Source organism: Electrophorus electricus, chromosome 3 (genome assembly GCF_013358815.1).
Source record: "Electrophorus electricus isolate fEleEle1 chromosome 3, fEleEle1.pri, whole genome shotgun sequence".
Classification (NCBI taxonomy): domain Eukaryota; kingdom Metazoa; phylum Chordata; class Actinopteri; order Gymnotiformes; family Gymnotidae; genus Electrophorus; species Electrophorus electricus.
The window spans coordinates 3,525,145-3,551,784 of NC_049537.1; the positions used below are offsets into that span (position 1 = coordinate 3,525,145).

The 26,640-nt window shown below is 44.5% G+C and overlaps 1 protein-coding gene and 2 long non-coding RNA genes across 11 annotated transcripts in view; 2 read left to right on the top strand and 1 right to left on the bottom strand.

Moving 5' to 3' along the window:
• The first annotated feature begins 1,606 nt into the window (after window positions 1-1,606).
• On the top strand, window positions 1,607-5,232 carry LOC113575907. Its single transcript, XR_003410452.2, has 2 exons — window positions 1,607-4,449; window positions 4,710-5,232. It is a non-coding gene; the product is annotated as an uncharacterized LOC113575907 (long non-coding RNA).
• Window positions 5,233-10,056: 4,824 nt separating this feature from the next.
• Window positions 10,057-18,691, bottom strand: LOC113575906. Its single transcript, XR_003410451.2, has 2 exons — window positions 18,378-18,691; window positions 10,057-11,000 (listed from the first exon to the last, which is right to left on the bottom strand). It is a non-coding gene; the product is annotated as an uncharacterized LOC113575906 (long non-coding RNA).
• lpp (LIM domain containing preferred translocation partner in lipoma) overlaps window positions 16,248-26,640 on the top strand; it is a 120,759-nt gene continuing 110,366 nt past the window's right edge. For 4 of the 9 annotated variants that reach the window (XM_035524541.1, XM_035524539.1, XM_035524546.1 and 1 more), the window contains exon 1: window positions 16,248-16,440. The gene's annotated coding sequence lies outside the window, so the exon portion shown is untranslated. Of the gene's footprint in view, window positions 16,441-16,556; window positions 16,582-21,882; window positions 21,982-22,026; window positions 22,320-26,640 lie in introns of those variants that run through there. The other 5 variants (XM_035524544.1, XM_035524540.1, XM_035524543.1 and 2 more) reach the window with 4 other exon arrangements.

Consider the following 26,640-nt stretch of genomic DNA (forward strand, 5'->3'; position numbering starts at 1 on the left):
GAGTGTGAGTGTATGTGTGTGTGTGCATGTGAGAGTGTGCTTGTGTGTGGAGGGGGGGTGAGGGAGTGTGAGTGTGTGTGTGTGAGTGTGTGTGTGTGTGTGCATGTGAGAGTGTGCTTGTGTGTAGGGGGAGGGGTGAGGGAGTGTGTGTGTGTGTGTGTGTGTGTGTGTGAGTGTGTGTGTGTGCTTGTGTCTGTGGGGGGGTTAGGGAGTGTGAGTGTGTCTGTGGGGGTGAGGGAGTGTGTGTGTGTGTCTGTGTGAGTGTGCTTGTGTGTGGAGGGGGTGAGGGAGTGTGTGTGTGTGTCTGTGTGAGTGTGCTTGTGTGTGGGAGGGTGAGGGTGTGTGCACATGTGTGTGAGTGTGTTTGTGTGGGGGGGGGTGAGGGAGTGTGTGTGTGCATGTGAGAGTGTGCTTGTGTGTGGGGGGGAGGGGGGAGTGTGTGTGTGTGTGCGTGCGTGTGTGTGTGTGCATGTGAGAGTGTGCTTGTGTGTAGGGGGAGGGGTGAGTGTGTGTGTCAGAGAGAGTGTGAATGTGTGGGTGCGTGGGGGGTGGGGGGGGGGGAGGTGGGGGGTCTTGAAATGATCCAGAAATACAGTCAGTAGGAGTAGAGCATTTTGGAATTTTTCTGTTTTTCCCCAAGAACTCAAAGTTGATCAGAACTGTGCCATCTGGTGGATAGAGAGAAGCCGAGTGTCGTATTTTTGGTTTTCATCTCAAATTTACAAGACAGCGCCAGGTGTAATTTCCCGAAGCAGGAAGCATTTTTGTAATTTGACCCAGTGTTCGCGCTGTATAAAAGTAAACCTCTCACTGATGTACATCCCTCGCAGTCTCCTTCTCTCGTACACTGTTGGAAACACGCACGGCCTTCTAACCCGTGCTGCTTGATTTTAGCCCGTTGTTGTGATCTCGCACTACCTGAGACTTTACATGCCCTCCCTTTGATGTTCGCTTTCGCAGAGCACGGGGAGTAACCAGCATGCAGCTTGCAGGGAAGCGTGTAAACAAATGGATCTTTTGTCATAGCCCCGCCCTCTTACCGCTGCCTGGTCCAATCGCTGTGCCTTATTTCGCCACCGCCCTTTTTTTTTTGCAGCGACGTCATAATCGTGTAGCACAAACCACATTCTGGACACTTTATTTCTTCCAGACTATCAGACTACGTTATCTCTCCGAAGCAAAGCCTCAGCTTTCTAAAGCAGATGGTGAGAGTCATTATTGCTCAGCAAACAAAAAGTGGCCCAACTCAACAGAGATGTAGTCATGTTCCCATCAACAGCAACAACAACAACAACAACAAAAAAACAGTTTAATTGCTGTTAGCTATTTAACCAACTTGACCTTCACAGACTGAATGCAAAGTTTATATTTGGCTTGTAGTCCTCAAAAACATATTAACAATTAATATGAAACAGTAAAGTAAAACATTGTTCAATAGAGCAGTAATTAAAATATTTTTAAACACAATTAAATATATATAGAGTTAGTAAAAAACTGCAGTCTAGTACACAAGGTTGTCAGAGAAGAGGACAGTTGGGACAGAAGCCCTTCAACAGCTGGATTCACTTCTTTCTTTCTTTGTTTTACATTCAAGCATTTCCTTTAAAAAAAAAGATATCAAAGTGAAGATATATTGAAAGAACAAAAAAATCACAAGAGTGTTGATCATATTAAAACTATCTTTACCTTCTACGAAATAGCCATGTGACAGTCTTGCACACGTTTGGCATGTTCTAAGCCAGCTACACAAGGTAACCCACCTATAGTGTGTTTGCAGCAGTCAACACTCTTTCAGATATTACAATTCTATTACAATTCATTGTAATTCGATTACAATGACAACGACTTTGGTTATAATAATTTCAGACATTCGGGTATCTACTTGTACCACTAATATTTAATAACTATTTAACCAACTTTTATACTTATATTTAGACGCACATTTAAACCTAAGCCTTTAATATACAATGTTGTCTCATTCTAAACATACATTCAGTTAGCTGTGTCCAAACCTTTAACTGACACTGTATACCTGTTTGTATGTTGTCAAGAAGGTGTTGAAGACTGGGCAGTGGCTATTGAAACATGGCATGTGACCTCTTTCACTACAGGGCTTGCACAACTTGCACAGCATACAATACCAGTTGCTGTTTTTATGACTTATAGCAACTTGATCATCTCTGAGCAATCTGAGGTTGTTATATGGCTTTGGAGCCTTAGGTTACCAACTTTTCAGATCGCTTTCCTCTTTAGGGTCCTTCACACTGCAACTGCACTCACTGTATCATGCATCTAAATTGATCTCCTCATCCCCTGTGCTTTTGTTCCATTCTTATCAATCATTCCCCTAGAGACACAGCTGGGATTTCATTTGTAGGTTTGATGTACAGTCTTGGCTGAAAGAATCACTTACAACCAGAGCATAGTTGCCTCAAACACATAAAGCAGTTGGGTTTGACCAAGAAATGTTTCTGATGTGACCTTTTAGAGGGTCAGGACACTACAACTTGTTAAGGATCTGACATCCTCCACTATAGGAGTGCTTTTCACTCTGTGCTTAAAGACGTCATATTCTTTCATCGTCAAACTGTGTTTTGTTACATGTTCATGCTGTGGTTTATTCTCCTCGGCTTGGTAGCTGGTATTTTAACAGATCATTCTGTCGACAATAGATCTGCTAAAAAGACAAAACCATTCTGAATTACTAACAAAGGAAAAAAAAGGGTTAAAGCTAAAAAAACCAATGAGATATGTTCAAATGCACCACATCAAAACCTGTACATATCTCCAATATCTATTCAAATTGAGCTTATTTTTTCCTTTGGGTTTCCTCATGAACACATCCTCTTTAACTGTAATCAGTTAATGCTTGAGGGTAATGAGCAGGCCTCTTATATGTTGTCTGCGTAGTAAAGCCTAGCTCTTCCCAAGTGGGTGGTTCTCCGCTGTGAGTAGGAGCTCTCCACTGGAATGCCATCTCCTGTTTGCAGTGTAAGTAAGCAGACCAGTCTGCTTTAATTACTTTGCATTGTTTATGTCACCTTGCAGGATTCTTTTGCTGAGTGACTTCTGCATGTACTTGGTGCCTAGCAACACAAGACATTCCAGCTAGCTACCACAACCACTTTCTCATGGCTTCACTTTCTCACATTGTCCATCAAACTTTGTCGCTCTCTGTCTTTGTATCTCTCTGTCTCTCATTAGCTGCTCTGCCGATGATTGGTCAAATGGCTCTGATTTGTCTCAGCTTAGGGTGGCTTTCATTCCAGAGGTAAGGCTAAACACGAGTTAACAGTAAGAAGTGTGCTCTGGCCAAACACCTTTTAACAGCTGCCACTGGCCTAAAAGCAAATGCAAATATATTGGCTAGGCCCATGCTGGGATGTATTACTGAGGGGTCATATATTCGTTAGGCCTATGCTGGGGTGTATTTCTGAGGGGTCTTATATCCGTTAGGCCTATGCTGGGGTGTATTTCTGAGGAGTCTTATATCTGCTAGGCCAGTGCTAGGGTGTATTTCTGAGTGGTCATATATCCGTTAGGCCTATGCTGGGGTGTATTTCTGAGGGGTCTTATAACCGCTAGGCCTATGCTGGGGTGTATTTCTGAGGGGGGTCTTATATCCATTAGGCCTATGCTGGGGTGTATTTCTGAGGGGTCTTATATCCGTTAGGCCTATGCTGGGGTGTATTTCTGAGGGGTCTTATATCTGCTAGGCCCATGCTGGGGTGTATTTCTGAGTGGTCATATATCCGTTAGGCCTATGCTGGGGTGTGCTTCTGTGCCGGCTTCTTCCTTCACCCTTAGAGGCACCGAGTGGAGTGTAATCCACGGTAACATGGAAGCAGGAGATTCTGGCCTGGAAGCAAACCAATTCGACCAAAGCAATTCCCTCTCGCAACGGATTTGATTTGGCTTGCCTCCAACTCTAACCAATTCCACAGAACCAAAAAGAAGATAAACAAGTACTTTCTGGCCTTGATATTAAATAAAATATCAAGTTACATGGGATTTTGGGGGTGGGATCAACAGCTGTATATTTTGCTGCATAAGTTTCAAAAATGACTATGAATGTATATGTTCCAAATCTATGCTGTTTGAGTGGTCTGCCTGCAAATCCTTGACTAGATCAGTTTTTTGCAACATATTCCAGTCATATTTGATTTGGATATCAAGGCCACTGCTAGAGAAACCTACTAGCAGTTTGCAAAGTTCTTAGCAGCCTGTTTCAGACCTCATTGCATTTCTGATATCTACTTTAACTAATACCTTGACCAGGCGTCTTGAGAACTCAAGTTGATAGTAAATTTTTGCAAAAGTTGAATCAGGACTGTCAAGTTTGATGGACATCATGTTGATTCAGTGACACTGACAAAGCTCCATTTGACCCACGATTGACACAGAAAGGCTTTCTCTATTCTGTAATGAAATAGAGTGCTATGGCTGCAGGTAAGCTCGTCTTCCTCTCTATTTACATGTCTTTTAGCCTCTGTGCAACCATGCTGTGATATGATCTTTGCTGGCCATGCATTGCTGATTTTCCCACCTGCATACTGAACCTAAATTCCGAGAAATTAGCAATAACTTCAGAAGGGGCCTTCTCTCTCTGAGGAGCTACTCAGGAAGCAGGTGGAGCACCTTTCCACATGCCCTTAAGCTCTGTACAGCGTAACCTCCTCTTTCTCTTTCTTTTTTTAACTGTATCACAGAGCAGAGCATATGTCACTCCCTTCCAAACCTTCTGAGAAGGACGACCCACGATTACCAGAGATCAATACCCTGCACAGCCCTGTACAGCATTCTGAAGGCCAAGCGGGCAGAGGGCAGCTCTTCCCACACAGCAACTCTTTTCTTAGGACTCCCGGAGACAGTGGCGCACTTGCAGATATGAACACACGAGAGCAAAATAAAAGAAACGATCTCAGGCTCGGCCATCAAGCCCACGTCACAGTGTGAGGATCGTCTTGTTTGTGCTGCCCTGATGGTCTCATTGTTGACTCTCACTTGATTCACGAAGTTTTTCTCGAGTTGGTTTTGAACACAATACAATGTTCTCTTTCTGTAAACTGTGCTAAATGGTGGAATTTAGGTTGGATTGTATCTGTAAAACAATGTCTCTGATTATGTTTGAGTTGTTTTACTTAAAAATGAATGTGCCTAGTTACAACTATATTTGACTATGTGTTAAAGCATGTAAATTCATAATTAAATCACAAAGAGATTATGAAGTGAGAAGTATGCTTGTTTCATTTAATATAAAGTGTTGTATTTTTGTTTCACTGAGCCCTAATATTAGGGAGGTGTGTTGATTTTTTTTTCTGTTTGCTTAATACATTTGGGTTCTGCCTTCCTTGCCCTGCTTTTTCTGGTTTTTATGTGTGGTATTAAAGGTACCAATAACACAGTGCTCCAATAATACTTAAGTTAGTATGTTTACACAAACATGAATGTGAATCAATGAGAAATACAATGTTTGTATTGTTAAAAAAAAAAAAAAAAAAAAAAAAGGTAAGTTGTCTGTAGATATTTGTGAGAGAATATATTAGTATATTGGCAAATATCACTTATGTAAGTTTATATATTCATGAAGATATGAGTTTAGAAGAGAAAACATTCACCCTAAAATTAACAGGGAAATTGAGCTAAACAGCTGCAGCCACTTTCCCTGGTTTTTGGCTCTAGTTAGAAGTTTATGTTTAGAAGTTTGTTAAAATGTCCTACTGGACATTGTTATCATATTAAAATGCATTTGATCTGGCCCGGTGCTTTAAGTCACACTCGGCACAGGTTGTCATGCGAATTGTATAGTGCAGTTATGTATTTCTGATTAAATGAATTACATCGTGCTCATAGGTAGGTTGGCAGTGATAGTAAGGGAAGTGCTCTTTGTTATGTTCATTGTGATCTGATGTGTAACAGGGGTAGTCATTTTTATATCCACAAATTACCATTTTTTGTGACCAAGTATCTATAGGCCTAAGGAAGAATCTATCACTTGTTACTGACAGCAGGAGGTGATTCAAGAAACATTCTTCTCATATTTCTGTGAAGTTTTCTCCCAAGTCCAATGTTTCTAACAATGTAAACATATAGCTTTTTTTTTCTTAGTGCATTTCTGGATTCCTGGATAGTTCATACCTCTTCATGATTTACTTTCTGTTCTCCTTAATCTGTGTTCTTTTCATCAATGCTTGTTTGGCCAGCTTAACAACAATGCAGAAGAGAGAATGACGGCTCAGTGGTTAAGGTACTTGACTTGGTAGTTCAGAAGGTTGGTAGTTCAAGACCCACCACTGCTAAGTTGCCACTGTTGGACCTCTGAGCAAGGCTCTTAACCCCCAATTGCTCAAAATGTCAGTTACATGCTATAAATGTAATTGCCCCCATGGAGAAGGGTGTTCTTGGAGCAGCAGAGCTGGAAACCAGGGGGCTATGAGGACTCATGACACCAGTACCACACCTTGCTGGAAGAGTTCTGCTATGGGAAGACTGTACCTATGGCTTTGTATGCTGAATTGGAAAACTGCCTGTGGATGGCAGGTGTTTTAACGGTCATGGAGCTCCACTAGCAGTTATGACTTTTGGGAAGAAGACCTGGGGTTCAACAAGAAAACAGGACAAAGTGTGATGCCTCTTAGCTCCCTCTGCACCTCATTTCCTAAGGCTCTGTGCCTGTTGCCCAACCCCAGATTAACCCTTTAGAATGGAAGCTGTTCCTGGTTGGGTGCACCTGTCAGTGATCACGAGAAGGAGGATGGATGTGGTAGAGAGCTGAACTGAGGCAAGCTGACTGAGCATGCTCTGTGTTAGGACAGTGACCCACAGGGCATTGGTGGACTGGGCATGCTCTGTGTTGGGACATCAGCCCACATGGTACTGATGGACTGAGCATGCTCTGTGTTTAGACATCAGCCCACATGGTACTGATGGACTGAGCATGCTCTGTGTTGGGACATCAGCCCACATGGTACTGATGGACTGGGCATGCTCTGTGTTGGGACATCAGCCCACATGGTACTGATGGACTGAGCATGCTCTATGTTGGGACATCAGCCCACATGGTACTGATGGACTGAGCATGCTCAGTGTTTAGACATCAGCCCACATGGTATTGACAGACTGAGTATGCTCTGTGTTAGTACATTGGCCCACATGGTATTGGCTGACTGAGCATGCTCTGTGTTAGGACACCGGCCCACAGGGTATCATTGACACTCTGCGCTAATAGTTCAACTGCATTCTAGTGTCATTGATTGCTATGTGCTCACATATGTTTGAATGACACTCTGTCTGAAATCAGATTGAGTCACAAGAACTCTAAAACGTGTGTTGGCTCATGGTCCGTGGGTCCACTACCAGATTAGAGCACTTCATATACTGCTATGACACATGGTTTTATAAACAGAGCTTCTATACAACAAGCATTGTGCTGCCCCAGTGCTTTAATCTACCCAAGATAATTCCACTAGATATTACATCATTCAGGATATCACTCAGAGAGTTATTTAATCAGCAATCTGCTGGTTCAAGACTGCATATGGGCCAATCATGATAGCCAAAATGGACCATGTTGCCACACTCGTTCAACCTTAAATAATCAGACCTCTAAAAAAAATCAAACCTTAAATGCTCAAGCGAAGACTGACATGAGGGCAATACCGTCAGAGTGACTAAGTCTGAGTCAACACTGAGGGCAGAAAAATGTTTCCCCATGAGTCTAATTTCAGATTAGAACAATAAATCGAACTCAATTTACGAAACTAAGCCATTATATCAATTAGGCCGATAGACCTTTAGTCTTTAGAAGTACAACATTAACAATTTGGTCCTGAGACCAGACATAATCCAGATGTGGGAAAAAGACAATGATGTGCTGTCCCAATCTCCTCTCCAGCACGGCACCAGGCAGGCGTGCCGGAGTTCACCCTTTCTTCCTGCCACTGCATGCGGTATCTTCCAGAAGCCGCTATACACATTTTGCAGAGTCATGATTTCTTTCATTAACACTGAGACATTTGGCCCAGATCTGTCAGCAGGCCGATCCCCAAGCGCCCCGAACGAATCCTCTCCTCGCATTACGCCTCGGCTTTAATCTATAAGGCCCAGGCTCGCTTTAAGACTGCCTTTAGTCTCCGCTGACCCTCCATGTTAATTCGGTGTTAACAGGGCGAGGTGTGTAGCAGGCTGGCAGCCGGCTCACACGGCTGTCATTAGGCTCTTCACATGCAAATCGCCGCATTTCACTCATAACCCTTCACATTCATCATCATCAGTGGATTCTGTGTTGCAGAACACTTTTAATAGACTTTGCCTTAGGCCAGGAAAGCCTGAGAGCTCGGTTAGATAGTAGCGGGGTAATTATTTCTCTCTGTGACTGGGCACAGAATAAGCTTAGCAAAAAAAAAAAAAGAATACTTTTGATAGAATGATTTTGGCATTTACTTTGAAAAAAGAATTTTAAAAAACACCATTTGAGGGTCGAACACAAATTTTTGCTTCCTCTCTCAGTTGCCCAGTTAAAACAAAAACAAACGTTAAAAAAGTAAAGCAATAGTGCCAACAGCTTTGCTACGAGTCTGTGTTTAACATGCATACAGAGCAGATACAGTAATGTGCCGTCACACGTGTTTTAGACACACACTCTTTTTTTCCTCTTGATTTTGTGAAACACAGGAAATAGTGCTATCTTGTAAGTTTTATCATGTTGCAAAAGTAGGATGTTGCTGCAGATTTTTCTAACAGCTCTTCAGCCTGGAAAGGCCAGCCTCCGTTCCCCGCTGTGGACGTGTGGCTCTTGACACAGGCAAAAGTTCTCACCACTCAGGCTGCAGCTGAAATTAGATTTCCTTTCGGTAACTGCTTGCTAACTCATCACATTATTATGATATTATGATATGCAATGGTAAATAGTGTATGCTACAGTTAACCTCAGATTCTTGTTCACCCTGTAATACCAGGATTTAATTATACCCTGCAATTATAGGTTTATTTGCTCCAAACACTTCTGGTAGTGACCCCAATTCATGCTGGAATTAGTTCTGACCTACATGTTTCACATCTAGTAAACTGTTGTAGGTCTAAATCACTTTTTAAGATATTTTAATGACAAACATACTTTGTGGTTCATGAATTTGTCATCTAACATTAAAAATGCTGAACATTACATTTATAACGCCCAGCCTTCATCATTCCCCTCCATATTTATTCCTACAGGGTTTTTGTTTTTTTTGGTGCTCAAGTATATCTGTGCGTGTGTGTTGTACATTGCGAGACAGAGATCGCTGTTATCATAAACATTCACCGCACAATGGAACTCCTTTGCACATAGCCCAGCAGGAGTGGGTGATACCGGCCTTTGGCCCATGCGCTTCCATCTCAGGCCCTGGGTGTGTGCAGTGTGCGTGTCTCAGGCATCAGAGTTTTGGGAAGATCAGTGTTGAAGGCACCCACAGAGGTTCCTGGAGAGATGGGGCATTATTGTGCTAACAGTGACCTTTACCCAGTGATCCTGTAATCACCGTGTCAGTCTATGATAATGGCTTTTCATAACAGCAGCGGTGGCTTCGTGTCACTTTGAGGCTGTGTAATCTAGCTCCACTCTTTACTGGTGCCATGTTTTTTGTCGGTGCAACACTCCCTAATATTCACGGGGACTGGTATCCGCTTCGGTAAAGGTCAAAGAGACCTAATCTCACCTCTTTGCATTGGATGGCATTTATAGTTTCAAAGAATGGATGCTGCCTTTGAATATTTTATTTACAGTGCCTAAGATACTGTATGTTGAAACTGAAGAATTTCATTGTATTGTGAATTGCTTGAAAGATACATTCTACTTAAAGGTGTTTATTCAATGTAAGGTTCACATGTTCACATTAGCTAAAGGATTTACCCTGGTGTCTGGTTAGCCTGGAGTGTTATGTGCCTTGTCCACAAATGGTTTTACTACATAAATATGACTAAAGTGAAGTTAGATTCCCTTCCTCTACTGATCCAACAATGGCATGACTATAATAGGATTTAGGACTGTTGTGGTCTATGCAGTCAACAAACCTGATAAATAATTATATATTTTAATTATTAAAAAGATATAGAGAATAATATATTATACACGAGGAACTGGGAACAAGTATGAATGACGTACTTTCCTACTTTTTTAAGCTTTTCTTCTGTTTCTGTTGTGCATTTTATTCAGTACTTTGGACATTTTTACTGCCATCATCCTTCACTAGGAAACAAAATCCATGTTTTGTTTCACTCATTAATGCATTTTCTTCACTTCATGGTTAAATCTCTATTGAAAATGTACTTCTCAGTCAACATGCGTATGCCTAAACAACATTTAAGTAGCCAAGTCCATATTCCATATTCACAGCATTGCCCCATTTATTTATTTATTTATTTATTTATTTATTTGTTTATTTATTTATTTATTTATTCTTTTTTCACTGCATTGTCTAATGTGTATGGATGCTTTTGTGAATGTATACAGCATATCACTACAAATACAGAATGCATAGTTTTATAGCAGTATGCATAGATGTATAGTGATCCCGTCTTTGGAAAAACATCAGTACCGCACTCCTGTTAAACTGACAGTGAGGAGCCCTCACAATGTGGATATCTGCTGTCCCTGGCACCACTGTCCTACAAGACTTGATGATGACTTCACCCAGTCTACGCGGATCATACCATACCTGTCAGGTCCCCTGCCAGGATCCAGGAGTGAATCAGTGCAGGTTTGCTGGGTAATGTCAGCCCCGCGGAGCTGACACGATGAAGGTAGAGACAGGCTGACACCGAAAGCCGAGATGGACAGACTCTGCTCGCGCTGCTCTGTTGTCCGGGCTGTCTGGTCAGCTCCGTCACATTATACGTGTACCTTCCGCCCCCTCTCGCCCCTGTTTGGGTGCAGATGTCCCCACCGAGCACATTCCTTCCATCAGATCTCACGGCATGTCAGCTGCATCATTTTTGCATCACTGTCTTGAGCTATGGCTCTGCTGAAAAAGGGGGGAAAAACCATTCAAACTTCTTATCAGCTCTGAGAATTTCTCTGACACCCCAGCCATCTCTGACTGATTGTGTTCCACTCTTGTACGCACGCAGCTCTGAGAGACAGTGAAATCCTGCTGTTTATTCCAGCAACTTCCTCACATTGCAAAACGGAAGCTTATAGATGCCATAATGCACTTGCTACACAGACATGCGCACGCACGTAGGCGCACAGGTTCGTGTTGTCTGGCTGCTAACTCTTTTCCAATGCAAACATAAGCAGAAAATTGTTTGATGTGGGGAGACACTGGCAGTCTTTCACTGCTGCACTGTGATAATTTTGCTCCCTGGAGGGGCTGTGCTTTTCTTAAAGAAGGTAGACAACAATTTCCAGAGTTTTATGGCTCCAGCGCAATTGTATTCTCAGAATGCGTGGTTTCAGATATGCACAAACTATTTATCCGCTGTGGCTACATCATTGTCTGGAGGGAACAAAAGAATCTACGAAAAGAGAATCTTCACCATCCTCATTTCACGTCTTTCCCCCACCCCCTGCACACGGTGCTTTTTAATCTTCCTCCAGTGAAGTCTAACCTCTGTCTAAAGAATTACCTGCTGATCTGTTTTTCTGTTTATCCTTCCTGTGAGTCATCAGCGCTAGGTGGATAACTTTAAATGTTTAACTCTGAAAGGTTACCTCAAAATGCAGTCATCCAATGCATGCTCACTTCACAACAAACTTTAACCAAGTCACAAGATTTCACAAGATCTTTCTGTTGCCCAGGGACTATAACACATTTAGAATCCACATAACGTGCTCGACACGTAAAGGGATCAGGCAAATCAGCAAACCCTGGCAACAGAATTCCAGAACTTTCAAGCCCAAAATGGATTTTACAAAGAGCTCTACAGTGACCTGCTCCTCCTCCAGCAGAAAAGAGCCGATCAGATATCTCCACGTTTGCAAACCACATCATGTGTTTACCTCTCCTGTGTACTCCGACTCAAAAGCCATGGCCACAGGCTCGGATTGTCTGCTATCCTGATGAATATTTACATGCTTAAACATTCAAATTAGAATTCATTAGCATAATCTTGGGTCTAGATCTAGATGTGGAGTTGTCTGATTAGTTGCTGGAGGATGTATGTTTTGTGCTTGGTTTCTGTCTCTTCCACCTTTTCTCTCACTTCTTTTTCATTCCAGTGTTTGGAGGCGTGCGGTGCCACGAATCGCCGTCTCTATCGGGATTCATAACAGGGTTTATATAGTGCTCGGAGTGGTTGCCGTTTGGGTCAGATAGAGAGCTAAACGTTTGACCTGACATTAGGTCTAGTGCTTCAATGACATGTTCGCAGGTTCACAATATAGAGTTTGTCCTCTTGCTTTCATTCAGCAAGCTTGGGGTTTTTTTAGTGCTGCAGTTACCACAGTGACAGATGGAGGAAATGATAAGAGACCAGAACTCTTGCATTCAGCACACGGACAATACCAGAGCTGCCTCTCATAATCCCTATAGCTGACTTAGATCCAGTTTTATGAACAGATTAAGGTTGCACTTGGTCTAAATTAGATTGTGTAGTTGTGCAGTTTAGGATGAGATTTAATTAGGATGTGAAAAAAATCACCCTCTAGTGCATTGCTTTATACTGTTATATGTCGTGTTGTTATATCTCGTTAGCTGGAAGGCCATGCGCTGGCATGGATCTATGAATCAGGAATTCTCCTTATGGATCCGTTGGATCCACTATGGAATTTTCTTGGCCCTCTTTGAGGACATGCATAAAGCGCGGCGTGGGCTGTTGTCACAGCTGTGCGAGGCCTGTGTTGTGCTTCAGAGGAAGTGGTACAGGGAGCAGCAAGAGTTGCCCCCAACCAAGCGCACTTACAACAGGATATCCGACACAGGAGACGTTAGTCTTATGCAGGAAGACGATAAAATGGGAAAAAAAAAAAATGATCACAAGGATCTAAGAGTTTAACACAACAGGCTTTGTTTGATGACTTCATTCAGTTTTGTGTTTTTTTTTCTCTCTCCCTCTCTATCTCTCTCTCTCTTTTCTCCGCCTCTGTGTGTGATCTTAGAAGCAGCCTCTGCAGCCCACGCTGTGTTCACACTTGTGAAAAGTGCTCTTTGCATATAGTGTGCCGAGGTGACTAACGTGTGTCTGCGAAGCCACTGCGCTTCCTGCTTACTCATCCCTTGTCCCTTCCTACAGCCTGTTTGCCGCACCCGCAGCTCATGTAGCGGCGGAGGCGGGCCTTAATTGCCGCTTGATTGATGGCTGAGCAAGGGGATTAATGCTGAGACTGGTGTAATTGTCTTCAGATGGGTTTAAGGGTGTCTGTCTGAACAGCTCAGAGCGCGAGAGCGGGGGGTGGTTCTGACGAGCGTGAGGAGACACTACTTGCAGGTCCCATTAGAAAACCGCCAGTAAGCAAAGTTGCAAATATGATGTTACACAGTACAAATGAGATTACCTTCCCAACATGCCCTGGAACGTGCACACGGGGGGACGCGGGGCCAGGCCTGGCAAAACAAGGCACAACCGCCTCATTTATCTCTCGTCTTCATCTTGCACTGCCATTCCCGTCGCGGTTTTTTCCAAGCATGGCGTGCAGAGCAGTTGACAAAAAAACGCTTGGAGCGTGAGTTAATCAGTTGTTGACAACGTCTGAACTGAGGCAACACAGCGCTTCAAGTCAAAGCTGTATCTTGATAGCCCCAATTTATTATCATCACATAATTCAAACACACTTTGTGCACACTGGGTTTGTTTTACCTGGCAAATATGTAGTAATTTCATTGTTAGGGTTACTGAAATAGGCCATCCTCTGATCACACTTTCCACGCTCCAGTGAGTTGTTGACAGAGTAATTGTTACTTTGGTAGATGATGATATATCATGTAATGGCATTTGACCCAAAAGGGATGCTTCAGTGTGCCACTAAAACTGAAGCCGTTATGTGATTATCTGTTAGATACCAAGAGTTTTCACAAAACTGACTTTGCTGCAATTGTTGTAATCCAAAAGAAAATCTAGAAAAGGGAAGATATAATCTGCCTTAAATATCCTGCCTATTTAGATTTTTTTGTTGTTGTTGTTGTTCAAAAATGATTCCCTTTATCAATGGGAATTATGATTCAGAGTTTGTATTTTCAGTAATTTCTCCAGCGAGGCTAGAGAAAGTTAAGTCTGTGTTCTTCTGTCATTAGCTGAGCTGTCAGCCAGCTAACTGTAATGGACATAGTCTCATGATTGAAGTTTGTGCTTTTGCTACAGTTTCAGTATTCATGCGTCCTTAACCTTAAGACTATCCGTGTTACTTTTATCTTAAGTGCTTGGAAGAATCAGAAAGCCCGAGCGTATTATAAATGCAGCTGATAACGTCACCTGGTTTTTGTTACATTGTGCTAAAAAAGCATAAAAATCAAATGTAAAAAATCATAATACAATTTCCCAGGCTCAGCTGCATGCTTTGCTCCATGAGCACTGCCCTCTGTGTCTGAACCTTAGGCCTCCATACATGCTCCTGCTTCTCTGTGTGCTTAGTGCAGGAGCAGAATGGAGGCGACATTGGCAGAGGCATCATGCACCTCCACACACACACAAGCGAGACTTTGAGCCGTGACAAAGATGGGGTGTCATCTTTGTAGCTGACGGTGTGGATGGTGCCCTCTTATAAGGATACTAAATCCTGAACGTAGGCCTGTAGAACAATTAGCAACTTATCACCAAATACTACATTTTGTATACTATATTTTATATTACTAATGTAATATAAAATACAATATGTATTTTATGTATGTATATGTATTTTATAGTATTACATTACTAATGTAATATACAATACTATAAATATATTGACATTAGCTTCTTCATAAAGAACATGTTTTTCTAGGATTTGTAATGCTCAATCCAACAATCCGAAACCAGTTTTTCTGTAAGAGCCGTGGTTTAAGGGGCACGTATTGTCACTAATGGCACGGTCGCTCCCTGGGCACTGCTCTGAGAGGCACTGAGCTGATAGCAGGACTGATTTGAAAGACATCGGCCTGATAGCAGGCCATTGCTTGTCCGTGTGCCAGAGTTGTGCCTGTTCAGAATGACGTGGTGACATGACACACATGCATGCATGCACAACATACTGCTCTTTGACCTCCCAGATGGGGTAGTTGTATCATATGGGAGGTTATAATCAATAATGACATAAATGGAAAATGAAGAAAATGTTTAAAATGGTAAGAAGGTTAAATGGTTCCTTTATGGAAGCTGCTGCATCGGTACAGAACGTTTTTTTGTGAAGCGTTTTTTTAAGGGGTCTTTTGGAAAGTTTATGCCAAAAGCCTCATTTTGTGAGATAGTGTACCTTTTCGTAAGGGCTGAATGAGGATATTTAGTCAGATACAGAAAGCCCAGTAGCTCAGGTTTTCAGTACCACCATCCTGTTGTGAGGGAAAAATGTAGTTAACACATTTCAGTGCCTGTGAAGACAATCGCCAGCATTGCTGAATGCTACTGTGGCGAATTCTTTTTGTGCAGAGAGAGAGACAGTGTCAGATATAGACAGATAGAGAGAGAGAGAGAGAGAGAGAGAGAGAGAGAGAGAGAGAGAGAGAGAGAGAGAGAGAGAAATCTGGGACTGGAGTGCAGTTGCGATGCAGTTATGATCTTTGCATTGTAAAAAAAACATGCAAAGATAATGCAAATAGTGACACGTGGCTGAGCGCTATCTGTACGGAGCTATCCTTGTCCTCAAAGTGTCCTGCCTGAAAAAGATCACGAGGTCACTGAAGCTGACAGCCTGAATGAGACTCTTCGAATCAGTGTCTACAAAGCCTAGCGTGTTATTGAGTTAAATCAATATGCCTGGATATGTGGTCATCTTCTGTCTATAAATGCTTATATGTGTATATGTCTTCTGTCTATATGTGTAGCACCGGGAGAAATTTCTTTATAGAGTGTTACTTTCAATGCTTCTTTCTCCAAACGTCTGATCTCAAATACATATTTTGTGTAGGTATCAACTGTTGTTTATTTTGAACCTTTCTTTCATTGATCGGGGCTACACGTCTCCTCAAAAGCACTCTATAGCAATCGTCACGCTTGTTGGGCGATTCGTACGTCTTTACTCACACTAAGCTTCTTCTAAATAACTTTTTTAACTTTTTTTTCCCCCTCCAATAGCCGGGGTACAATGCTCGGCGCTCTGTACATGGATGCACCGCACCATTAACATTGCGCCGTTTGCACAATAACGAGGAGCCACTATCGCACCAGGGCTGCGCTAGACTGCCTTACATGGGCAACTCTCTGGACCGACCGCGCTGCCGGTTGGAATGCCGACCTCTGACGTCACTGCCTGTTACTCTCCCAGATTTGGGGAAAAAAAAGAAGAAGTTTCACTTTAAGTCGGATTAGAAACTCCCGAGATTCTTAGAAAGCAAGGTAAGAGAAGCGCGAGCGCACGGCCGGGTTTTTGGTCGGCGGGGCCCCTCCGGCGAAGTCGCCTTGCTCCTCCGCTCGGAAACGCGCGGCTGGAGCGAGACTTTGTCGCCGTTTGTCGGTGTTTGCGTGAAGGTTGAACGGGTGCGTGCTTGTAGGACCGCTCTGTAACGGAGGGCGTGGGTTCGAGATCCGGAAACGGGGGGATTATTTCGCGTGGTGCGCGTTTACGCGCGGCGTGGAAAGGGTCGCGGTCCGCTGGCGTGGGCTCAGCTGCGGGTCGGCGTGCGGGTTGTTGGACGTGTCGCGGGTGCGTGTGTTACTGTGCTTTTCTTCGCCCCCCCCCCCCCGGTGGACCGTGGAAATGCGGAAGTGTGCGCGTCCCGTGACGGTCTGCAAACTTCTACCAGTGCGGCTTTCGTTGCTGAATGTCGCAACCGCACGTCGTCTTGCTGTATTTGTGCAAAACGGCGGGCTCAGAAACGTGATCGTCAAAAAGGTCCCGACTGTTTGATGTCGTCCGTGCGCCAGCCGTGCTGTTTGCATTGCGTGTCACTGTTGCTCGATGTTGCACCGAACCAGACCATCCATGATGCTTCTTCATGTCCGCTTCTGTGTCGAGGACATGGGAGGGTCTGCTCGGATCAGAAGCGACACTTCTAAACATCATCAAACACAGCTAACTTTGAAACACCCCGTGCACTTCCACTTATGGAAAACAACCCGGAGTTTGTTCGTGTGTAATCACACGTAGCTGCAAAGATGAAGCTGTATCAAGAAGCGTTTATTTCTAGTCACTTGTGAGAGTCTCCACTCTTGTGGTATATTGATGTGTTGGGACAGGAAGGTGTAGGCTTGTTAGTTCAAATGATATGAGTCAGACCCAACCACTGACATTTTGATCACATAATTTCAAAGCCTTTATCAATGCCAACTAGTTGTTTTTGTTAACATTTACCATTTATGTGTAAGTGTGCCTTGATTTAAGCGTTTTGGGGGGGAAAAAAAGTGTAGCTCAGTGTAAATCTTTCTGAATCTTTTCTTTCTTTGTACAAATTTGTGGTCCCTTCCCTCACTGGGAGACTGTACCACATTACCCCAACCTCCCTGTCATTTTCCACTGAAAACGTGATTGGGGCTTCTTTACAGCTCTGTAGGTCACGTCTGGTTTTCACATGCGTCGTTCGGTATCATCGACATGACTAGCAGGCCTAATATTTCAAGGGAAGACCCTGTCACGATGAAGCTGTTCTTCCTGGAAGTGATGCGCTCCCTATATTCATACCTGATCATGTATACAGGAAGTTAAATGATGATGCTTTTTCATGCGACCCCAAAAGACATTTTCATCAGGAAAGCAACTATTTGTTTCTAACAATTTCTGTCATTTCCCACTGAAGGTTTTAATTTAGTCAGCGCTGAACCTGGCTGTCTTCTCAGCCTGGAGTTTAAAAAGGCACATGCTTGACAGGCTAACTAATGCTCGAGTTAAAAGTTGTCTTTCGTGGTTGGCTATATGTCCTTTTGTTCTTTTTATGAATAGCTCCACTTTAAACTCCACTTTAATGCTTAGGCCACCTCCTGTTTCTCCTTCTCAATACTGTAAAGGCACACCTATGCACAGCTCACAAAAGTACATCTCAGAATCACGCAAGGGATGCCCAATGTAAAGCACCTAATGCTGTATAATGTGTAACACAGACTTAATGTGTAACACGGGCCTATGGTGTAGCAGAGATCTTTGATCCTCTCCTCTGAGCAACTCTGGTCACCCTGCGCTTGGTTTGGTTGGACTTTAGCAAGGATCCATCGGCACAAGAGAACCCCAGAGGGTACGACCCAAAGCGAAAGCATCGTTTAGCTATGCAGAGACGAGTCGTACGGCTCTGCGGTCCGGTTTGAATAAGCAGGGCTGCGTGGTTCTAATGGCATGGGCCTACCTCGGCTTCAGGTGCTTATCTTCTCCCGTTGTTGTTTTGTGAAGTGGGATCCTGTGGGGTTCAGCAGGTGCCTTGGTCCTCGCAGGTTGCCTGTACACTCAAGACCTGCTGCGCTGGCTGGAAACGGGAGGAAAATGAAGGGTGAGGAAACGAGCGAACGCGCTGCCTAATGGCGTGGGGGATTTAGGGAGCTGGGTGCGTCGGAAGGTGGTGTCGCGATTTTCCGAAAGCGGCACGTCCGTGGTGCAGAACAGCCACCACAGGGCTGCAGCGCCGAAGACCTACACCCCTGTGATTTACAGCTGCCCACTCTTCGGTTCCCGCCGCGGCAGTGGAAGGGGAGGGGCGGTCCGGGGGTGTGGCCTCGCTGCCACTCTGCTCCTCCGTCCAAGCGGCAGGGGCGTGGCATGCAAGGCCGACGCCAGCCCCCTCTATCCTAGAAGGACTGGGCTGTCGAGTGACTGAAATAAATACGCTACCTAAGTAAGCACTTAAGCACCCGACGAAAGAAGAAACCTAGTCTAAAAACGCACGCGTGCTGTGAGACTACATGTATGAAATCTTCTGGGAAGGACAGTCCGACTCATAAATGAGGCCTTCCTGGATTAAATTAGCCTAGTTCTTCTATTCTTGTTCATAGATCATGTTTGTGAATAACACCCTCATGTCTTTACATATCTGGTGCTTTAGGCCAGTTCCTTTGAAACCTACACCAATTTACCTTTCGGTTACGTGCCAATAGAAATTGACTCTCATTAGTGTCTTTATACTTACCGATGTGGTTACCTTTTCAAGCCAGTGTTTTTATTGTTTTATTTTATTTTTATTGACCGCCTAGTCCTTGCTCTCTGGAGATGTCGGTCCGTGAATAACAGCGGCTCGAGGCAGCCTGGGTCGATTGGCACTTACTCCACTGATAAAAAGGGATCGGGCTGAATTGAATCAGAGCTAGTCAGTTCTCAGATTTAGATGCGCATCCTCATCTAATCCTGGAAAGACACCTGACTGGAGAGTGTACATGAAGGACTGAGACATTGTGTTCATTCCACTTTAGATGTGTGTGTGTGTGTGTGTTCCTGACGCATTCCCTGCGTGACTAAACCACATATGGATAGCTGTCAATGTTTCTGTCGAAGCAGTGACCACGTAGACAAATGCTTCAAAGTTTTAGCAATTGGTCTCCCTTTGTGAAAAGTCGCAACATTCATTTAACATTTTCCTTCATCTCTCCCACCTCGTTCAACTGAATCGGCGTAGAGAGGAAAGTTTGATTACGCGCCATATCGTAGTTTGCCTGACTGCATGGTCTTTGTTTATACTGTATTATGCAGTATAGAGCTTAGCTTAGTATATGTTTTTATTATCCTTAAGGTTTTATTATGTTATTGCCAGGCAAAAGAACAGCTTCAATGAGTAATGGTTCTTTGTTACATCCACATCCCATATACTGTTTTAGAATCATTTGTGTTAAACCTATTCACCATATTTTCAATTGCTAGATTTTTATTCTGTATCAGCTATACAATTTGAAATGAAATGTACTTTTTTTCTTCAGAAAGCACTTTTCCCCCAGTAATCTGCGATCGTTAAAATCTTGACAATGCCTTAAGATATCCATGGAATATCGCTAAACACTGGGGGTTCTCTCTGCTGGTGTGTGGCGCTGGGTGGTATATGGAGAAACCTGTCCCTAAGCCATGCCTAACACACAGTCAGTCAGAAATGATTTCGTGCCTAAAAATGTGTCCATGTATTGATATTGTTTGCTGCTTAGCTACGTGTATGTATAGCCTTTCTTACATTGACTAGAAAGCCCTTTTTAAGAGTGAAGTTGAATATGAGCCCTTCACTCTGGAAGGTCCTTAGGTTGAGATCACGTAAACGCTGGCGTTCCTGAAGGACGTGGGGTCTGCGGAACGAAATGGACGTTTGCCTTTGCGTTACCCTGATCACAGGGGACCACAGAGGATGTGTTAAATCACACAGTGTCCCTGCTGCTATACTGAGGGTGTAGTTTGGGAGAAGGGAGGGTCTCGCCCTGCCTCAGAGGGGGAACAGGGCCATGGTTAATTAGGCGTCCTTAATCACCTGGACTCAGTCACTCTGCCCCTCTTTAACCTCCCTATAAATGGGTTATTATTACCTCTGAAAAAACCCCTTTGTGGTTTCAGACTTGAAAGACTTATTTTAGCTCTGCTCGAAAGTGAAACGCTATTTAAACTCTTTGCCTAATGACTGAAGAAAAGGGACTGTGATTTTTCCACTCCCCCGGCGCGTTGGCCCTTAGTTTGATCAGCTCTCCATTTGGTGTCGAGAAGAAAACGAGCTGTATTTACTGACTTTAATTACATTAAGTGTAGATTGTCAACGCTAAGCATTGTTAATTGTGTTTATCTGTTTGTGTTGTCTGTTTCATACCACGTCATTATTGATGTGGGCCAATCAGCGGAGTTCATTTTGTGATTTAAATAAATAAATAAATCGATGCACTGGTGGTTTCTCCACATGAAACGGATAACCCAGTTTTCAACGCATTGTAACTACGGTCTGCAGAGCGCACGTTAAAGGCGAGCTCTGGTCCATGTTTGTAAAGACTGCTGTGGTGTATGAAGGAACAAACAGCTCCTCAGCGTTTTGGAGCTGAATTTGGAGTGGTGGTCTCTGTGCTGCATCTACGTCTCACAGCTAAATGACTGTGAAAGATAAGCAGGACTTTCGTTCATTTCTATGCACACAGATAGATGTATTAGTGGTGTGTCTGGAGGTTTTTCCCCCCTCTGGTGCCCTGATGAAAAACTATGCTAATAGCCTTCTGAGCGCTCAGATTGATTGATGATGGCTACAGAAACATCCATATTTGGGCAGTCAGACAAGCACATGCACACATACACACATCCATACACACACACACACACACACACACACACACACCCATCACATGACGATTTTTTGCTGAATCAGAAAAAAACTCAAACCTGAGCGTGGGAATGTTGGTGTGTAAGAATCCAAATTTTACACCGTGCACGTTGCCCTCGTGCCGTGCCCAGCTTCTGTGCAGCAGGGGTGAGCGAGTGTGTACTGTGCCTCCGCCACACCGTTAGCGCACGAGCCTTCACTGAGCCTCGGCCGCCGCGTCAGTGCACAAGCGTGTACTGTGCCTCCGTCACTCCGACCAGACCTGGTGGAGATGGCTTCACGCGGGCTTCCTCGCGCTTCCCGGAGGCCTCCGGGACGGGGCTTGCTGTGGTGGCTCGAGCCTCGCAGCCATACCCGGCCCGCCCCATTAGCTCGCTCTCACTCTGGCATCTTTCCAAACGCTAGTTTCCACATCTTCCCACATATTTGGCTTGCCGGTGGCGCTGGCCTGTGTGAGCAGTGGCATTCCACACAAAAAAAGCAAGCTCAATTAGTTTTTGCCCCCAATCTTTCTGCCATTTTTCGTCTCCATATTTGGGAATGTTTACCTCTCTGTGGCTGTGTGTGCTCAGCGCGGGAGGAAGAAGGCGTGTGAGTCATTTTACCAGCATAAAGGCCTGGCTGCTGACCCTTCTCACTGAACTCTTGCTGAGTCACAGCTTTGCTCCGCGGGCACACGGGACAGGCAGTGAGTACCTCTCTCCCTTCCTTATCTCCGTGTGTGTCTCTCTCTCTGTCCGTCTGCCTGTGGGTCTGGAGACGCGGTGCTCGCTCACAGGACTGTGTGCTGGCCCAGGCTTCCTTAGTCCTGCTGTGACATGCTGGAGAGATCCCTGTCGCTGTGCTCCCTGCTGATGTGTTGGGACTGAGTAGCCAGTCCTGATGTATGACTGAGTAGCCAGTCCCCACCCTTGGAGGAGCAGTGGTCCCTGTCTGATGTTGCACACTCGTAAGAAGAGCATTTACGAGCCATTATGTGCTTGAGAGGAGTAAAATGCACTTTTGTGTCAACTGACAGTGAGACGTGTAAGTTTTCTCTTTGTAGTGGTGATACAATTAACCTCTTCAGTGGCAGGTTTGTGTGCAGTTCAGTGACACGTTTAATAGTGTTGTAGGTCTTGGTGTTCATGTGCATTTCTCTGCATTCAAATAACCGTAACTTAAACATTTCTTACTTTCTGTGGGTGAAGGACTTCTGGGCTTTAAATTTCTGCTTTGACATGTGAAAAGATTGCAATTTCTGCTGGCAATATGTTACAGACCTAAAAACATCGATAAATGGTTCTCTGAGATCTTTTGCTGTTCCACTGTGGTTTTACTGAAAACATTCTTTTAATTTTGGATGCTGAGGCCCCTAACCCCATAGCTTCCTTCACTGTCACACTGTAAATGCTGTTTGTGTGTGTGTGTGTGGGTCTGTGATCTGTGCTGTCTGTGGTGTGTGTGTGTGTGCTGCATTTTGTGTCCATGCTGCGTTTTTTGTGTGTGTGTGTGTGTGTGTGTGTGTGTGTGTGTGTGTGTGTTCTCTGTGGAGCACACACTCCTCAACCCACACCACTGGCTTCATCCTTTCTCCCTTTCTTTGCTTGCTCTGTGTGTGTGTGTGCATTATTGCGTTATTATGCATTAAGATTGTATTTGTAAAAGTGTTTTATTCTATGGTAAGAAGCTTTGCGCAACAGTGTTTATTTTTTGTCTGAAATGTGCAGGCTCTGCATAATGTACTGTGTAAAACTTGTAAAAGCCTTACCTGCAGCCTGGCTGCTTATGTTTACTGGTAAATGGTACTTTAGGCTGGGGTGTTTTGGAGATGTCACATACACACTTATTGAACCGGGACGTATGGACTGCCTTGCTCTGAATTCATGTAATCAAACTGTCTGTCATCACAGGCATCTGGCACTGATGGTAGAAGCAGGAACTTGTAACCAGTCAAAAAAACAACAACCCCACCACCAAGCAGAAATGCTGTGTGATCTATAGAGTTGTTTGTTTCAATGAAACTTAGTACTTCAGTGCTTTTTTTGACAGGCTGTTTTCTCCCCACTTCCTGCCTAAGAAAGTGCTATTTTTGCAATCTATTTTTTTCAGCAAGCGCTTTGCTCATCTCAGATCCAAATATGGTCCAACTCTGGCTGTCTGCTCGGAAGTGCTGTCTGGGAGTTAACAGCACAGGTGCCCCTGTCATGCAAATGTCTCGGGTGCATGCAGATAGCCGGCCCCCGTGGCCATGACAACCAGGCCTGGTTTCGTCTTGCTACGGGAGACGCTTAAACCGGTAGGGTTTTTTTTTTTTTTTTTTTTTTTTTTTTGCGGAGTTGGACCTTGGAGTGTTTGGAAGGAGCAAAAATACTACCTATCATTCCGTTCAGGAAGAAGCATTTCTTGTGCTCTCAACATCTCCATGTTTGGTCAAAGAATGTACTGAATGGAAGTGAAGTTTTAGCTTTCACTGGTGCCTTATCACCAATGGGACAACACGCTATCTGCTTTGCAACCGCACATTTCTTTCGAATTAAATTTTTTTTTTGGGGGGGGGGATGGCTTTTACCGATCGATGACTAAAATGCAAGATATCAAGCTGTAATCTGAGCAACACAGATGTCCTGTCACTGAATTTTCTAGGAATCACAGTCGTGAAGGTCCAAGTCCTGCAGGTTTTCCACCCTAACCCTCTCTCTAGGAGTCAGGTGTGACAATAAAGTAGCCAACCGGATACACGAGTCGTTTTCAGTTCCACTGGTCCCTTTGTCTGCCTGGTCCATATATACACAGAGCTCGGAGGACCCAGTCATCTGTGACATCTTTGAATGCTCCGCAGGGTTTGTTTGTAAACATCAGAACAGAAGCCTCAACTAATTTGCCTCACGGGGGGTGGGGGGGGGACGCATGTCTGTTTGGGAACGTAGGCATCAGAAAGAACTGATTTTTTTAAAATTGTGATTTAGGAACGCATTGCCATACATTTGAGGTCAACAACAACAACAACAACGTAGCCGTGACTTTGGCTGTTGGATGCGTCCCCTTTCAGATTCGTCGTCACGTCGAGCATGCGCACGTGTCTGGGGACACCCGCGTCCACCAGGCGTCAGTCAAAGTTCTTCAGGCGTCCGTCTGGATCGCGGCCGTTTTACTTAGCAGCGGTCATGACACCAGGTGCTGTTTGGCTGTTTACACGTTCGCCCGTAACGTGGCAACGGCGGCGGGAAAAAAGGTGGACCGTAATGGGATTTTTACGTAGCCGGAGGGGGCGACGTTCCCAGCGCAGGCGCGAGCGCGGTGCGCTAATCCCATTATCTTCCGCCGCGTGCTGAACGGGCCCAGCCCGCGCGGCTTCTCACGCTCCTTCTCGTACAGTTTGATGCCAGGGCGAACACTTCCTGAAGCTCTCCGTCATAGCCCCGATTTGCTCATATCTCTTATGAATTTCCCCACCAATAAGAAAGGAGCAAGCAGCGCAAGTTGTAGAATCGTTTATAAACAAATCATTTCACAAATAAGTTTTTTTTTTCTTTGTGTGTGTGTGTGTGTGTGTGTGTGTGTGTGTGTGTGTGTGTGCGCGCACACACAATCATCAGTACAGCCACGGTTCTCTGTCAGGGTTATTCTGCAGCTCATTATGCCTTTCAGCTATTTTTCAGTCATTCACTTAGTGTCAGAATTAAAATCTCATGATTTTCTCTGTTTGGTTTGTTTTTTCTTTTTTGTTGTTGTTGAGGAGAATCACTTAAGCAAACAAACTGAAAAATCAGTCTTGTGCTATGTGTTGACGTTCTTTATCATCTTGTGAGGACCTCGGAAGATCTCCAAGATCTGGAATTGGCGACGAGGTTACGCGCCCGCTGCTGCCTAGTGGATGTGCCATTGCTCCCCTGTCGGATCTCAAGAGGCCAGATTAAGATTTTACTCTGGTCTTACTTTCTTCTCACTGCTGCCCGTCATTTTGGCATATATGCCTTCAAGAACGAAGACGACGGCTGTTCGCTTCAGCAGGGCGGGGCGAATCCGCGAGGACCTCCTGTTGACCAATAAACGTCGAGAATGATTGATTGATCAGACGTGCAGGCAGATTGTCAGATAAGGATGTGATTATCTGATAGAAAAGAGGATTCACATGAAGGGTTTGATTGCTTTCTATTTTTATGGTTCTTTTTAACTGTGTACAGAACTGTTGTTGATGAGACGTTATGTCAACCTCAGTAGTGGTTTACTACGGCCCCGTTAATGTTTGGCTAAAGGACGACCTTCCCTTCTAGGCCCTTCTATTTCAGACATTTCTCACGTTCTGAAGTCTTACTTTTTGGGAAAGGCGTGCATGCCGGGGTTTTGCTTGGCCTCCGCAGGCGTAAATGTACTGTCCTGGTTCTCCACTGGCTGTCACCCTGTGAGCCACACAGAAGTGTTCACATGTCCCTTACATAGCCGCCCTGGGCCCCAAGCTGGCCGTTTTCATACAGTGGGGCGTCAACAAGTCGTTACCTGCTGAAACGACGGCCGCAGGTCTGCCCTTGGTTTTGTCCATATGCCATTTTCACATAGAACTAGACTCTCTTAGCTGGTTAGCTGGCATGCTACTATATTCACTCTGTTACCATTACGCAGGTGCAAATGTTTCCTGAGCCCCAGAGACTGCGTGTGCGTGTGTGCGCGTGTGTGTGCGTGCGTGCGTGCGTGTGGAATGAGGCCACTGGCTCCCAGCTATGTTACTGTGATGACAAGCATCACGTTACCGATGTACTGCACGTATTTTAACACCCCAGCAAGGCCCTTTGTCATGCCACCCCTTCTATTTATTTGAGCAGGTTTAGCTTCAAATACAGTTAATAATTAGCATTTTCCCCCCATTATCATTGTATTTTTTCCCAACATAATAAATCATTCTGGCTAATCAACCCACTTTGCCCCTTTCTGCTGGGAATTGCAGTGTTGTGGGAAGTTATACACTTTTACCATTTTGGAGTTGCGTTCCGCATCAATAGGCGTTCTATATCATAAGGTCATCCCGTGTCACTGGACATCTGTGCGTGCGTGCCTGCGTGTGTGTGTGTGTGTGTGTGTGTGTTGTGTCGTGTCGAGATACCCAGAATTCTTAATGGGACTTCAGCTGAGAGGGTGTGGGCTACCCCAGGCCTCACTGATCTAATCTCGGCATAAGCGATCTCCTGCAGGCAGTAATCCACACTAATGGCGCAAAATCATCGTGATGAGCAGCAGAAAAGGGGAGGAAGCTGCACGCATGCCACGTTCCCAATTTCAGACATCTCGAGCCCCTCCGAGTTCCTCAGTGTCAGCCTGGACCTTCTCTCCATATGCATTGCAGTTCCTTACAAAACCACGTGGCCGGCTC